The following is a 14,792-nucleotide window of genomic DNA, read 5'->3' as shown; positions in this document are numbered from 1 at the left end:
GCTCTGCCCGGGGCCCACCGCAGGGCCGTGGGGTCGCGAGGTCGCAGGGTCGCAGGGTCGCAAGGCGCGGGAGGAGGCTGGGCGCACCGCCCCCTCAGTCCAGGCGTCTTCGAGGAAAGCATCAGGTACGAGCTGGGAGACGCTCCGGGCGAGCGCAGGTGCTGAAAATTTCTTTGAAAATAAACAAACATCTGTTTTCCTGGAAACTATCGGGAAACGAAGGGAAGACATCAGGGTAATTTAATGTATGGACGCATCGGAGACACTGAAATATGCAATAAGTCACGTGAGCCGAGATGACTCGGAGGGGGGGGCGGGGTCGAGATCCGGCCACCCGCAGCGCTGCAACGCGCCTTTCTCGACAAGAGAAAAAAACAAAAACACTCCCTTCGTGGGATACTGTGTTTTCAGTGAGTCTCGTAATGCAATTTGAAAAACCAGGTGACGCTGATCCAAATTTGAGCTAGAAAACCTAGGATTAAACTTCTATCAGCCTAATGTACTCGAAGTTATGGCTGCACGAGATGATAAATCTTGAAAATTTTCATCGTTCAAAACGTTTCAGTTGACGGTTTCTCGGTGACCCAGAGACTCCTGACCCTCACACAGCAACAGGAGGTGGCCCAGCCAGCACCTCGTCCAGTGACAGCGTGGCCGCTGAGGGGGTGCGGGTGGGAGCAGCGGGGTCCTGTGGAACAGCATCCGGGCCCACCCTCGCCTGCCTGGCCCAACACACCCTTTTCTGCTGAAAGACACAGGCAAGGCAGCGAAGCCGGCAGAGGAGACCCAGCTCCAGCAAAAGGCTGTCTGGGAAGCCACTGTGTCCCCTGCCCCTCCCACGCCTGGGACAGGGGCAGCAGGGGGTCCCATGGGCTGTCCCGCCAAGGCCTCCCCCGCTGGGGGACACGGCCTGGCCTGGAAAACGCTTCCCTCCCACCCCACCCCCCCAAACACACCCTCAGGCAGCACCAGCAAGAACCAGCGTGAGCTCCACTGGACCGGACCAACCAGGAAGTCCGGAGTGACGCAGTGAAGACTGAAGGTCTCTCCATCACTGTAACCACAGCACACGGGTCGGTGGGGACCCACACGCTGGACACAAGCAGGGCTCCCGCCTGCTAAAATAAAAGCTATAAATGGGACCAGCATCGCCTTGCATTCCAGACCATCGCCCAGCACGCGACCGAATCGCCCATGATACCAAGAGCCAGGAAAATCACGGCGTGAGTGACAGAAGACAGCCAGCCAACGCCGAGACGAGGCGGGTGTTGGGATCACGGGACGAGGATTTGAAGGCAGCCATCGTAACAGCTCCAGCGATCAATCACAAATGCTCTTGAAACACACGAAGGAACGCGGCATCTCCACCACGAGACAGGGGCTAGAACAAAGGACCGAGGCGGGAATCCAGGAGCAGACACAGGCACTGGCGGACGGGCTCGGCGGCCGGGGAGAGAGAAGGAGAACCGAGTCAGTGGACTTGGGGCAGACGATAGAATTCACACGATCGCAGCACAAGAGCGAAATCGACGGAAACCAGAAACGAACAGAGCCCCCGGGACCTGTGGGGAAATAACAAAGGAGCCAACGTTCTTATCGTCCTAGTCCCAGAGACAAGGAGGAAGAAAAGGAGCCGCAGAAATAATGGCTGAAATCTGCCCAAATTTGGCAAAAAGACACAAACGGGCAGATCCACAAGAGCCACGCTGAGCACAGATTAAACCAAAGGAAACCCACATTCACGCACTTGACGCCTAAAATTCTGAGAACTTATGGAAAAGAAAAACATCTTGAAATCAGCCAAGAGAAGGGACACAGACACCTGCGGAAGGACCCGAGTCTGGATGACAGAGAATGTCTCGTCTGGAACCGTGAGACCAGACGCTGGAGACGCGACGTTGCTCGGTCACGGAAAGAATCGGGCACGGTTCTGGTTCCGGCCAGCGACCCTCCGGGAATGGAGGAGAAACAGCAACGCTCGCAGCTGAAGAAAATCTAAAACAGTTTGTCCCCCTGAAGACGGGCTGAGCAAGTTCTTCAGACAGAAACGGAAGGATGGGCGGGGGGCGGAGCACCCAAAAAGAAGGGAGGAAGGAAGGAAGGGAGGGAGGGAGGAAGGAAGGAAGGAAAGAAAGAAGGAGGGAAGGAGGGAGGGAGGGAGGGAGGAAGGAAGGAAGGAATATGGGCGTGTGCGATAGAATTTTATAAATTATATCCGACAGTGAAAACAAAATGGTAACACCTTCTAATCGCCGATGAAATGATATTTAAAAGTGATCAAGATAAAAGGACCTAAGTATCGGCGAGGACCCCTCTCTTTGCTGAAGCTGGTACTAGAGACCGTTAAAAGTCACAAATGTGTATTGAAATATCCAGAGAAACCCTTACAGAAAGATAACACTAAAACCACTATAAGTAAATTAAAGCAAAATCCTAAAAAAATAACCCAGTATCTCAGAGGAAGATGAAGGAAGGGAGCAGAGGAATGACATGGAACAGATAGAAAATGACAAAATGGCAGACTTGAGTGCCAACCTATCGATAACCCCCTTAAATATAAATGGTTTAAATACATGTATTTAAAAAAATTAAAATTTGCAGAGTAAATAAGGCAAAACAAAACACACGATCCAACCGTATCCCGCTTCTAAGAAACACGTTCCACAGTCAAAGGCATCGTCAAGCTGGAAGTAAGGGGTGGAAACCATACGCCGAGCAGACATCAGGTAAAAAAAAAACCGTGTCTCTCTGAATATCCGATAAAGTGACTTCTAAACCAAGAAAATTACGAGCGATAATGAGTCATTACATAATGACACAGGGATCACTTTATTAAGAAGGCGTCACAGTCTAACACGCGTGCACAGCCAACAGCGAAGCTTCAAATCCAGGAGACAAGCCCATGACCGTCACGGAGCTGTGGTTGCCGGGGCCGGGGCCGGGGCCGGGGCCGGGGCCGCCTGACAGGTGCAGAGTCTCAGCTTTGCGAGATGGAAAGAGACGCAGGGGTGGGTGGTGGCCGCGAAACGGCGTGACCGCACTCAATTCCACCGGACTGTGCGCTTGAAAGTGACTAAGACAGTACATTTTATCTTATGCGTATTTTACCACAGTAAAAAAAAAAAAATTAAAGAACCGATGGAAAAGGAGAAAAGAAAAATTCATAGGTGGTCCTGGGGACGCCGGCTACGGCCCCTGGGCGAGGGGCGGCGCTTTCAGACAGAAGATGAGCGAGGACGTGGACGATCTGAAGCACACAGCCGGAAAACGACCTCATGGACGTGTGTGGACATGAGATAAAATCCACAGAATGCCCATTATTTTTCAGGTGCTCGCGGAATGTTCACCAACATCGGCTCCATCCTGGGCCATAAAACAAACCCGAACAAATTTAAAAGTATCGACGTCGCGCCGAGTGAGCTCTCTGAATCTGACTCTAAGGGAGCGACGAAATAAATCTCTAAACGGGTGGAAATCAAGCAGCGCACTTCCGAAGAGTAAAGGGGGTGCAGAGCAAGTCTCGGAGGACATTCAAAAGGTACAAGGACCCGAGCGAGACGAAAACACGACGTACCACAATTTGTGGGATTCGGTTCAATCAGTGCTGAGAATGTAATTTACGATAGTGCATGCTCACACAATAAGCAGTAAAAAAACCTCTCAAATCAATAATCGAGAATCCAGAAAAAGAGCAAAGCGAACCCGACGTGGGCAGAAGGAAGGACGTGATGTCGAGCAGAAACCAACGAAATCGGAAACAGACGAACGATGGAGAAAAGCAAATGAACGGAAATCTGGGTCTTTCAAAACGTCAGTGAAACGGGTAAACCTCTATCGAGACCGAAAAAAATCCAAAGCGTGAAGGACAGATCGCCAGAGTTAGAGGGGCGATGGGGGGTGTCCCCGCTTGGAAAGGGCCCAGAGCCGTCGAAAGGTGCGGGGAGGGGACGCCGGGAACAGGCGCACGCTCGCTCGCCTGCCTCGCCCAGGGCCGGGTCCTCGAAGCCGCATGTGCCCCAGCAGACGCGAACGGGAACCGACGACCGAACAGTCCCGTGACCAGTGAAAACCAAATGGGACGCCCTGGGAGGAAGGGTCGAGGGTCACGCAGTTTCGCTGGAGAATTCTGCCAAACGCGGAAAGAAACATCGATGCCATTTTTCTACACTTTCTCCTACGAAACAGGAGGGGATGTGTCCCGGCGCCTCTCATCGGGCCAGGGCCCCTCAACACGGAGACCAGGCCAGGACGGAACCAGGAGAGAAAACCAATATCGCTCACGAACTTAACGTAAAACTCTGCAACGAAGCATCCAGCAACAGAAGGACACCTGCACGCATCCTGATCGACAGGGATTCACGGCAGGGAGGCGACACCTGGAGGTCAAGCCGTGTGATCCACCATATCGACAAGCCGGAGAAGGAAGGTCCGATCGGGACGGATCCAGATGCAGAAAAGCTCCTGACGAAACACGGCGCACTCACGAGAAAACTTGTTTGTTTGTTTGTTTGCTTGTGTGTTAATAAAAGCGTTTCGATCCCGTTTCTTGATATTAAGGGTCTGGACGTAATTCCGTTCCCAACCCAATTCCGTTCTCAAACTGCGGATGCCCCGTGAAACCGACATTTCTCTCTGGAACTCCTTCGGGCCTGGGAATGAAATGCTCCGACAGATGCCGCGCCCCGCGAGCAGCCCGCCCGCCCTCCCCTGTGTCGTTACGGGGGACAACTCTACATGGGGGGCCACCGTCCTGCCCACTGACGCCTGGGGGTTCGCATTCACACACCAGTTATGAATGTCGGCTTTACTGTGGCTGTGCCCTACCTTCGAATATCGGTTTTTCCATGAAGATGACAAGGTCGCTGCCACCACGGACGAGCTGCCGCATCTCATGAACCACGCAGGCTCGTTTTCTGGTCACGAGGCACCTGGCACGCGTTAGGTGGCCCTTTCCGCCTGGTTTCCTGCCTGATGGACACTCACCAGCTCCTGCCCCGCCCCCGCCCTGCGTCCACCCGTTGTCTCTACGTCGACCACGTTTCCTCCAGCTCTGCTGACCGGCCGTTCCCCATGCACGTCCGCCCCAGGGGTTCTTGATTTCTGAGTCTTCTAATTGTTTCCGAGCACGTCACTGCTGGAATCTTGAGCCACAGGGAGAATTAGGGAGGGGGCCCTGAGGCCCCCAAAGCCCACCCATGCCACCCAGGGGCCGCCACGTCCATGCACCCCAGATTCCCGTCTGCCCGTCTATGCATGCACTGCCAGTCTTCGGGTTTGGGGTGCCTCCGGAGGCCGGACGCCCAGAGAGAGGGAACATGGGAGATGGCATTTCAGGGCCCCAGGATTCTCAAGGGACTGGCTGGCACTGCGAGGTGGCGTCTGTTCCCAGACACACAGCACGGCACACCCAGAGGTGCCGTGGGGACTGGGGCGGCTTCCGCCGAATGTGCAGTCCTGTGGGGGGCTGGGGGACCAGTGCTCTCAGTAGCAATGAGGAATGAACCGTTCTCGGGTTGGAACACCACACGGAGGAGATGGCTCGGGCAGAAACATCCCGAGCTGACTGGCCCGGCCTCCGCTCCCCAGGGACTGCTCCCAGCCCCAGCCACCGAAGGGTCTCCATGCCAAGAAGTGAGGAAATTGGCAGCTGGCTGTACATAAGCTGACGGTAAATAAGGCGGCCTGCTGAATTAAAATGCAAGGCATTTCTGCCCGCTCCCTGACAGCCACTGAAGGGTAAAATCGCCAGTCTTTCCATGGGAGAAATTAGCATTAATAAGATAAAACCGTACTTGGAGTAACTGACATTTTGATGAATGTGCGGCAGGATTGGATGGGAGACTTTTGATGGATAATATTTTGGGTTGCCTCAGGTTGCGTTTAATTGTTCTCCGTTCTCAACTTTAGTTAAGTGAAATAGAAAACCTCGGCAGTGTTGGAATTTATCTTTCAGGAGGCAGATGCACGGCTTAATGATCAATCCGGGCTGGCGGCCGCCCCTCCTGCCGGAAGCGGCGAGCCGGAGCGGATACCACAGGCCCTCCGGCCGCTGCAGACCTCATGCGGCCTGCGGGGACCCCTTCTCCCCTGGCTAAGTGCTCGCCCCGAAGACGTGATCAAATGACAAACACCAACCCCCCGCAAATTCCCATAAAACTCTAAGGTAATTCCAAACAGAACTTCAGTGTGCGTGTGTGCGTGTGTGCATGCGTGTGTGCGTGTGTGTGTGCGTGTGTGTGTGTCTGTGTGTGTGTGTTCAATTTGGATAAAGAGATGGAAAATGTGTGTCAGAAAATACATGTCTATAAGAAAACTATGAAGAATGAAACCAAGGGGTCCTGGCCTGAGAGCATCACAGCTTCGTGACGCTGGGGACGGGGGAGGGGAGGGGCCAGCCCCCTGGGAAGGGCGCCCTCCTCACGGGTGCGCTGACTCCTGCCTGTCTGTGTGGGAGCCAACGAACCCGGCTGCCAGCTGGTCGCACACGCGGAAACAAACAGCAGATGCGTCAGATGCTAAAATCTTCAAAATAAAAGAATGCAGTCTCAGAAGAAAATTAATGTGTGTATGTAGAACCTATGGTTTAGGCGAACGTTTTTAAGGAATAGTAGCAACTAAGAAGCACTTGAAGAAAAAATAAAGAAACAATGTGACTACATTTCGACCAACTTGTAACGTAACAGACCGTCACTCGAATGAAAAGTGATGGGGCCACATTTCCAGGGCAGAGAGCGGGTAGACAGTTAATAGCTATAACCTACGAAGGGCTTTTAAATTTGACTCTTAAAAGACAAATAAGGCAGAGTATATAGATAGGCACCGAACAGAACATTTTCCCAAATGGCCAAAAAAAATAATGTGTAAAGTACCCCAAGTCACAAGTAGCCAGAACATGCTAAGTATTTTAGTAAGGAGCTACAAACTCACCTCCCCGACAGGCAAAAATCGGGACGGCGACACGTTTGGGTGGACCCGACGGAAAGAGCATCCGTGTGTTACTGCGGGAGAAGCGAGTTACAACTGCTCTTTTGAGAAGTCGTCCGGAAAAATGTATTTAAATTAAAAATACACAAAACCTTACAGCGGACTTCTCACCCTGAATATTTGTTCCTGAGAAATAAGATCGGCGGGGAGCCAGGCGGGGAGGGGCGACACGCACAGCGGGCCACTGCGTCACCGAGCTGAGAAGCAGACAGCGTACGAGGGACCCGGTGTGACCCCAGCCACGGGCATATAATTACTACAAAAACTGCGACATTCCACACAGCACAGCCTAAGGTGTGTGATATGATTACATTTAACGCAGCGGGGTGTGTGTGCATGGTGTGCGTGCGTGTGCATGGTGTGCGTGTGTGCGCGCACGTGTGTGCATGTGTGCACGTGCAAGTGCATGCATGTGTGTGTGTGTGCAACGAGATGGACCGAGTGTGCTCCCCAGGGGTCCGGGACGCGTGTTGGGTGCATCGTTCATGGGCGTGTCTGCTCCCCCGCACTGCGCAGTGTCCCCAGACTGAGCCTCCAGCCTCTGCGGGACCGTGAGGCGCGTCTCCCTGGCTTGGCCCACTGTGTCTACGAGTCCACGGGCCCCGTGGCCTGCTCTGTGCTGGGACCTGAGCTCCCATGGGGAACAGAGTGTGCCAGGGGAAACCCGGCTGGGAGGAATCGGGGCGGAGGGGCCTGAGGGCAGAATCCCTGGTGGCCCAGGGACTGCCCTGGACCATGCAGCAGCCCCTGGTCTGGAGGCAAAGCACAGCCTGCTGTGAAAAGTGAGGTGGCCCAGAGGGTCCCTGGCAACTGCCAGCTCTGCCCTGTTCCCCGCTGTGCCCCAGAGCCTTCTGCACAGTGCCTCACAGCCAGCCTCGCAGGTGGGACATCTGAGGTTCCCAGGAGTCAGGACAGGCTCCCCAGGGCTGAGACGGGGCTTAAACGCGCATGCCCATTGCCTAGCTCGCCGTCCGAGGGCCTGCGTGCCAGGGTGCCAGGCCCCGGGGTGTAGGAGGCTGAGGGCTTGACAGGGAGCCCAGGCCCGCAGTGGGCAGGGGCGGAGCTCACACCGAGGAGTGTGCATTCGGCGGCTCTCGTCCGTCCGTCTAGTGAGGATTCCTGGGCACGGCGGACGCAGGCGCTGGGGCCCAAGCACAGGGGGTGTCACGCAGACGAGACACCCAGCCTGTCGGGGGGCACTTAAGTTTCCACTCACAGGGCACTCGGAAGCCGGCGAGGCCGGGGCTGGAGTTGGACAAGCCCCGGCCCCATCCAGCAGCAGACACCGAAGGGGCCTGTGAGCCTGCCCATCCCTCGACCGACCCCCATGAGGGGCACCTAAGGGGTGGCAGGTGGCAGGAGGCTGTGGGGCAGGATAGTCAAACGCTGGCACGGGCGAGCAGGCGCCTCCCTGGTTTACCTTCCAAGACACAAGTTGCCATTCCAAATATCTCTGTGCATTTTTAAAAGTTCAGCCCCGTCTTTCAAACGAGGGACCCGCGGCTGGGCCCGGTGGGCCGGGGTCCATGCTGAGGCCCCTCCCTTCCCCGCCTTAGCCGTCCACCGACTTCCCGAAGGGGCTCCCAGGGCTGCGGCCCGCTCAGGGCCTCGAATGACGCCCCTGGCTCGCTGCGGAGTTTGGCAGAGCTCAGGCTCAGGCCCTGGCAGGGCCATGGAGGTGGCAGACTGGACATGGCTTGGACGGCCCCCCTGCCCATTCGTCCGTGATTCACTGCTGGGTCCGCGCCCAGGAAGGCGCCGGGCCTGGCTGGAGACTGGCCACAGCTGTTCCCCTGGCCGAGGCCAGGGGGCTGCGTTCCGCGCCAGCCTGGACGCCGCCTCCCCTGCAGGCGGCTCTGTGGCCCCAGTCTGTTCCTCCGGCGGAGGCCAGGGGGCTGCGGTCCGCGCCAGCCTGGACGCCGCCTCCCCCGCGGGCGGCTCTGTGGCCCCAGCCCATCGAAATCTCCACCATGAAATGTGCCCCAGATGCCCTGGGGAGTCGCAGGTGTCACCGGGGATGGGGCCGGGAGACGGCGGAATGACATTGCCGGACCGCCTGTGGCACAGGGATTCCCGCGCTCGGCCCCAGGGCAGCCGGGTGGCTCCTGCGCTCCCGGTCCGGTCCTCGGCTTGTTTCTCGGCAAACGCAGACCCACGTCCCACAGCGCCGTGAGAGGACACGGCTGCTGGCCGGGAGGACCCGGGGCTGGACGAAGCTGGCGGAGACGTGCGACCTCTGACCCCGCAATGCTGCGCCCTGGCCAGCGCCGCAGCTGCTCGGACGTGCTGAGCGGGCCGAGGGCTGCAGAGGGGCAGGCGGGGGACCCTCAGAGGGCCTGCGAGGACGGAGGAGAGTCTTCAGCCTGGGGGCCCCGGCCCTGTGGGGGATAGCGGGCTGGGGTCTCAGCCAGCCCTGCCCCCTCCCTGCTGGCCCTGTGCACCCTGTGACAGCAGATCTGCAGCAGGAGATCTGCAGGATGCGGCATCTGCGTGGGGCTGAGGCCCCGCCCGGGAGCCCCTCCCCCCAGACAGGGCTCATCCGGGCAGCCAGAGCACCCGGCCGGACCCTCGGCCCGGGAGTGACGTGTGCCAAGGCTACCAGCGCCTCTTGCTGGAAGGCGCCTCTGCTCCCTGGCCAGCGTGGCTTCTGGGGGACACCCACGCTCTGGGTTAATGGACTGCCATAGTTTGCTCTGACACCTTTGATGTTGACCCTTCCCCGAGAACGAGCGGCAAAGAAAGACTTGAATAACTCGCTCTGTAACTGAGCAGTGCTCGCGATGACACGGCTAATCCTGTTCTCCATGGCCGGCAGAACGCTCCAAGTGCCTCTCACGCTTTCCGGATCTGACAGTTTTAATTATTTCCCCGCACCACTATCGATCCGGTGGGTCAGCCTGGGACTTTGAAGGAAGGCCCTTGTCGATATCCACTGCCAGTCCCAGAACCAGTCACCGCGCGGCCGCGCATGGGGTCCGGCGTGTTCTGCCAGCCGGGGCAGGGAGGCTGGCGGCCCCCGCTCTGCGGCGGCAGCCGTACCCTCTCTCTGGGGGCGTTACCTGTGCCCACCGCTGCGGGCAGCCCTCCCCGGGCGTTCCGCGTGTGAGCCCAGGGTGGGGGCAGGGGGTGAAGCGCAAAGCCCCCCGCTGCGATGAGCCAGCAGGGCAATGTCGACATGCGCCCTCCCGCACGCACGTGCAGGTGTGCAGGTGAGACACAGGAGCGCACCTGGATGGCCAGACGCATCTTCTGTAACGGGAGCGGCGCCGACCTGCTTCTGCGCCTGTGCGGCTCACGGCTCACATTTAACGTTGTGTTTAGCATCTTTCCATCGCCCACAGACCTGCCCGTGACACGCGATGGCCGCGGGAAGCCCCCGGTCCAGACACCCGGTCGACAGCCCACACTCTCCCTGCCCCTGGAATCGGAGCGTCCCTGGTGGCCTTCCGCGTGGACCTGCCCCTGCAGGAACATTTCGGTAGGTGTCTGTGCACACAGGCGTGAGCCTTCCCCAGAGCTGACGTGGGCTTTAAGTGGGGACGGTCCCGGGTGCACTGTCCCCCAGAAGGCCTTGCCCTGAGCGCTCCCCAAAGGGCGCCCCAGACCTGGCCAGCCGGGCAGGGCGGGGCCTGCTTCCTGCAGCTGTCACTCAAACACACTCTCCATGCTTAATTTCCGGCCCGGCGGGGGCGTGGCTTCTGGCTAGGCGTGGCTTCCGGTTAGGCGTGGCTTCCGGTTAGGCGTGGCTTCCGGTTAGGCGTGGCTTCCGTTTATCCACCGTTCTATCCTCCTGTGAACCTCGCTCGTTTCTCTGTTTTGCTGCCTTTGTCTTGATCAGTCCGCGTGACTCCTGATCCATCGCGAATATTAATCTTTGATTTTACATGTACAGTCAATCTCTTTTCTACTATTTCTATTCATTGCTTATGATGCCGTTTCTATCAGACGTTTTCATTTTCGTGTTGACAAATCTGTTTTTTGTCACAACGTCTGAGTTCTGTGTTACTTAGGAGGGAATTTTTTGGTTATTTATTGCCTGTGGTGGTTATCTATCTTGATTTTTCCCCGATCGGCCATAATGTTCTCAAAACAAACTGTGAATTCAGTGCTACTTGGCATGTGAGCTCCCTCCCACGCCGGCTTCTTGTGTATGTTCAGCTCTTTCTCTGAATTTTATTATTCTTTTCTCTATTGATCTTTCTATTTTTACCCCTGTGCCAATATATTGTCTTTTGAATCCATTATGACACAGTCTTCCTTGATACCGGTTGCGAGACCATCTGCATTGTTCTTTATCTATATTTTCATGGTCAGGCTTGCCAATTTTCCGCTTCATATATATTTTAAGATGAAATTTCACAAGACATAAAATTGGGATTTTTGATTGAAATTGCATTAAATTTACACAGTAATGTGGGAAGAATTCGTACCCTCACAGTAATGTTTCCCCACTAATGCATACTGTATCTCCCATTTACACGGGACTGCTTCGTGTCTTTCCAACAATGTTTGTAACTTCCTTGAATATAAACATTGTATTTCAAATATTTTTTCCGAATAGTCTGTTTCCATCATTAATATGAATGTGGTAGATGAGGATTTTTTCTACTTGGTTATTGTAGGCATGTAATAAAGCTCCTGTTTGGAATATTTTGATCTGATACCCAGCCACCTTCTGTATTTTAAAATAATTCTAATAATTCTTAAAATAATTCTAATAATTTATTTCCTTCTATCGGATTTTCCAGATACTCCCATTTCATCAGTTCATAATGATATGTTTTTGAAAAGCTCCTTCCTTCATAAGGCGCACAGCCCCTTCATCTTGTAACTTTGCATGAAGGCTCTGCCTCTTAGTGTGATTGCCTGTCTTATTTCTCGTTCATTAATTCCTCAATTTCTTAAGGAGCATCTGTTTTCTGCCAGCCCAGATTCTCGGCCCTGCAGATACTAAGCAGAACAAGTCCCTTGGTGAAAAAGCATAAAAAATGAACAAAGACAATACTTTTCCATCAAAAGAAAAGCAGGGAGCTCCAGGAACAGTGCCGGCCGACTTCTCAGCAGAAACTTTGCGGGACAGAAGGGACCGGCACAAAATATTCACGCTGTTGGAAAGCAAGGACCTACAACCAAGACGGCTCTACCCAGCGAGGCTGTCTTTAGAATCGAAGGACAGACAAAGAGCTTCCCGGACAAGAAAAAGCTCAGGGGGTTCACCCGCGCCGAGCCAACATTACAGAAAATGTCAGACAGTCTTCTTTAAGAAGAAGGAAAAAAAACAGATCAGAGATAGGAGTAATAAAATGGCAATAACGACACATCTATCAACAATGACTTTAACCGTAAAGGGATAAAACGCTCCCATCGAAAGATAGGGTGGCTGAATGGATAAGCAAACCAGGGTCCTACATATGCCGCCTACGAGAGACTCGCTACAGGCGGAAAGACACACGCAGACTGGAGTAAGGGGAGGGGAAAAGGCGTTTCGTGAAAAGGGAAACAGTCGGACGAAAGGCCAGGGTAGCAGTACTTACATCAGACAAAACAGACTCGAAGACAAAGGCCATCACGAAGACAAAGAGGAACTCGGTAATCCCACACATGGGTGTTTATCCAAAGAAACCCAACACTCTACTTCGAAGGGACGAGTGCATCCATGTGCTCATCACAACATCATTTAGAGCAGCCACGATGGGGAGGCCACCTGGGCGTCCATCATGGATGAAAGGATAAAGAAGAGGCGGTACGAACATACAATGGAGTATGACTCGGCCATAGAAAAGAATGGAAGGTCACCACCTGCAGCCTCGTGGATGGGCCCGGAGGGCGCTGTGCTGAGCGGAGCGAGTCAGACAGAGAAAGACGAACGCCAGATGACCTCGCTCACGTGTGGGACCCGACGAGCGAAACACAAACAGACTCATCGATACGGAGAGCGTTTTGAGGGGTGCCAGGTGGGAGGGGGCTGGGGGGCTGGGTGCAAAAGGAGAAGGGGTTACCGACTGGTCGCGGAGATGTAAAGTACAGTTTGGGGGATGTGTCAACGTAATAGCCACGTCTGGTGCCAGGCGGGGACTAGTCTGACCATGGTCACCTCGTAAGTTATGTAAGTGTTGTCCACCTCGCCATGTTGTCCACTTGAAGCTGATATAATACTGTGTGCCGACTCTAAATAAAGCATTTAAAAAATGTTTTTGAAAGAAGATACTTTTTATTATTAATCTGTTAAAACTTCATATTAAACGGGCAGTTAATCTGTGGAACGCACTCAGTGTTAATCAAGATGCTAACGGGTTTCGTTTCCTCTAAAATTAGTTAATGTTTGTGAATAAACTTCCCAAAGTTGAGAAATCTTTTTGGTTTTTTGATAAAAAGCCTTTTTTTTTAGTGCCCTGTTGAAACAGCTTCGCACCTCCGTTGGAAGTTCTAGAAGGTTCCGTCTGTTGAACGTGAGAGGTTCAGTGGGACATACTCGGCTGCCACCTGGACCCGAGGCTTCTGAAAGGTTGATCGATGATGATTCTGAATTTCTTTTTAATAACTTTCTTCTTTACAGTTACTTTTACTTTTTCCAGATAATTTTTCTCACTTACATTTTCCCAAGTAATGCATTTTTCATTTAGCTTTTAAAATTTGTCATCGCATGTTTATATTATTTTCTGAAATTATTATGTCTCTTAGATTTATCATGTTCGTTTTATTAGAATTTCAAAGAAGGAGCGCTCGGTTCTGCAGATCAGGTCTGCCTATTAGATTCTCGCTATTTCTCCAGCTGTACTGAGATGCAGTCGACATATAATAAAGGGCTGCATTTAAATTGTGCCGTTTGAGGGGTTTTGTATAATTCTGTGAGGCCATCCTCACGATCAGGAACACGCGTGTCCCCCCCACGTCCGGCAGTCACCCCATTTCTTCTCTGGGACTCCAGCGTCATACTTTCCGTTTTTGATGTTTTTTGTCTTTTTCCATCATCCCACAAGGCCTTGAGCTCTGCTTATATTTTCCAATACTATTGTTCTCCCCGTTCTGTGGTTGTAAACAATTTCCATTGTCCCGTCGTCGATTTCTCTCTCCCGTCACCCCATTTTGGTGTGGGGCGCACGCGGCGAATGCTTCATTTTGGTTACTGAAGACTTCGGTGCTAAATGTGTCCTCGACCCTTCTCTACAGCTTTGGCTTCTCGCCTCCTCCTCTGCTTCTGTTCGTTTCAAGAGCGTCACCCCGACTTCTTAGCGCAAGGTGACAACGGCTGCTCCCAAGTCCTTGCCTGGTAACCCTGGCGGCCGCGTCCTCTGGGGCGGAGCGTCCGCTCACTGCTCTGCACCCTCGTTAGCCCAATGGTTTTCTAGTACTTTGGACACTCGGTGATTTTCGAATGTATTCTGGACACGCTCAACACTGTTCCTGAGATCTGGGCCTTTCGCAGCCTAAGGTGCATGTTGGTTTCTGTGTGTTTTGCGCACGCGGGACACATTCAAGCCTCGGGTCCCACCGCCTTCTGTGCACTGTGCTGGCGACACCACCCGGGGCTGTTCGGGTCAGCTCATGCGTGCACCATGCGGTGGCGGGTCGGAGGCCCGGGCAGTGGTTTCTCCCGCAGCTCAGTTCTCGAAGTCCCAGGCACACGCGTTAGGGTCAGACCCACGCGCACGCAGCTCGGAGGTGCGCCCCAGATCCCACGCACAGATCCTCGCCGCGAACCCTGTCCTCGCCTCCGTCGCCCCAACGCGCCCGGCTCCTGGCCTTCCCTTCCGCGGGCTGGCCAGCGGGTCCAGGCTGTCCTCCCAGCCCCGCCGCCCACGTGCTGC

At 54.4% G+C, this 14,792-nt stretch overlaps 1 long non-coding RNA gene across 1 annotated transcript; it reads left to right on the top strand.

Moving 5' to 3' along the window:
• The first annotated feature begins 6,043 nt into the window (after positions 1-6,043).
• On the top strand, positions 6,044-12,915 carry LOC112484721. The gene is made up of 3 exons (XR_003048147.1): positions 6,044-6,163; positions 10,326-10,462; positions 11,911-12,915. It is a non-coding gene; the product is annotated as an uncharacterized LOC112484721 (long non-coding RNA).
• Positions 12,916-14,792: the final 1,877 nt, after the last annotated feature.

Source organism: Pteropus alecto, unplaced genomic scaffold (genome assembly GCF_000325575.1).
Source record: "Pteropus alecto unplaced genomic scaffold, ASM32557v1 scaffold118, whole genome shotgun sequence".
Lineage (NCBI taxonomy): Eukaryota > Metazoa > Chordata > Mammalia > Chiroptera > Pteropodidae > Pteropus > Pteropus alecto.
The sequence above is the reverse complement of the archived record's forward strand: the minus strand, read 5'-3'. Positions and strand labels throughout refer to the sequence as shown.